Source organism: Cyprinodon variegatus, unplaced genomic scaffold (assembly GCF_000732505.1).
Source record: "Cyprinodon variegatus isolate N-32 unplaced genomic scaffold, C_variegatus-1.0 Scaffold1978, whole genome shotgun sequence".
Taxonomy (NCBI): Eukaryota; Metazoa; Chordata; class Actinopteri; order Cyprinodontiformes; family Cyprinodontidae; genus Cyprinodon; species Cyprinodon variegatus.
The window spans coordinates 12,435-14,201 of record NW_015152431.1 but is presented as its reverse complement, the minus strand read 5'-3'; positions in this window follow the sequence as shown (position 1 = coordinate 14,201).

The following is a 1,767-nucleotide window of genomic DNA, read 5'->3' as shown; positions in this document are numbered from 1 at the left end:
CTTAAAACAACTGGATAAAAACTGGAACTCACCGCTATTTATGACATTTTGAATTGAAAAATCTTCCTGGATGGGAAGAGAAACGTCCTAAAACTTGCAAACAAAGTCCAGTGGATTGATTTTTAACTTTTTTGGAATGACTGGATTCATAAATAAAAACATTTTAAACACTTCTATGTTTCGTAAGGTTCCACTAAACATTTACAGGATTTTCTTCTAAGAGCAGATTTTAGTTTAAAAAAAACAATCTTTGTTTTAAGAGGAGAAAGCAAAGCAAAGCATTCCTTCAGATGAAAGCTTAGCGGCACTCGCTGGCTTTTCTAAAACATTCCGCCGGTTTATGGACAGAAGAAAATGTTTACATAAGATAAGCACTTAGAATCCATGTTCATCCGGGGATGAAATCTGCAAAGCTTCTTATTTCCTTATTATCTGAATGGAAACTAAGCGCAATTTTTTCCTCTAACCGGATCATTTCATCTCTGGACTTCATGCACCCTTTTGGCACAAAGGCTGATAACGCATCATTTCCTGCTCAGCTTAGAGGTCACAGAAACGCTAACTTCTAAATTCCCAGAGAAAGTGAAAGGAGGAGCAATGCTTTGACAGCAAATGTGCAAATAAAAGACATCTTGGCAAAACAATAAATAAATAAATAAACAATGTATTCAACCAAATGAGGCACAAATAACAGACAAGTTTCAGAGGCTACTTGGTTTCTACACTGCAAAAACATCTAGAAATAACTACAAATTTCTTAAATCAAGTGTATTTACCTTTAATTTTAGTAGGTAAATAAGATGATTTGCTGAATAAATGAGCATTTTTACTCTTAAAATAATTTAATTAGATAATATGCACTTGAAATAAGAGACTACTGTTGTTTTTTACTTATTTTAAATGTAAATTGTCTTGTTCCATTTGCACAGTGTCTCACCTACCTCCTTCATTCAAGACAAATGCACTTATTTTAAGAAAAAATGACTTATTTAGATTTCTTTTTTTGCAGTGTAATGTGTGCAGCAAGTCAGACGCGTTACATCAGTCCGACGGCAGCTGAACATGACTGATAACTCATTCACACTGTGATTGAGCTTATCAGCAGGAAGTATCAGCAGAAAAACCCCAGAAACCAGAACAATCATTTACTGCAGGCATGATTCAATCAATAACCCCAAGAGCAGATATGTTTGTTTGCTATGGTTACAAATCAGACAGAAACAAAGAGAAGAAATATGCAGTTTAAATGTCCATCCAATTGCTATTCTTCAATATTTCCTCCTAAGAATATCAGAGCTGGTCAACGAACGGCAGGAAACAACCATACTGAGAATTTATAACGTTTTTAAAGGAAAAATCCGATCAGCGAGGAATAATCATTTTTTATACCTAAACTAATACGTTAGCGGTGATTTAATTAATTTAGCGTTAATCAGTAAAAAAATTTAAATAATTTTCGTTGCGATCATTGAGTCTGGGGACGGCCATTTTTGCCCAAATATAGTAACCCCTCCCTCCTAATCCAGCAGTGATGTCACGGTGCGGTTAGCCTAGCGCCATTCTCCCCGCTTTACAAGCAAATGTTGGAATCCATCGGGGAAAAGTGGAAAAAAAAAGAGTTATTCCACCTTTCTGATTCCTGATCCTCCACGGACGGGTTGGTCGTTGGATCGCCAACTTGAAGAGGGAGGATTTGCCATCGAACTTCTTGCCAGAGAAAAAACCCGTAATATGTAGCCAACAATTTGGAAGAAGAATGTTTTCAAG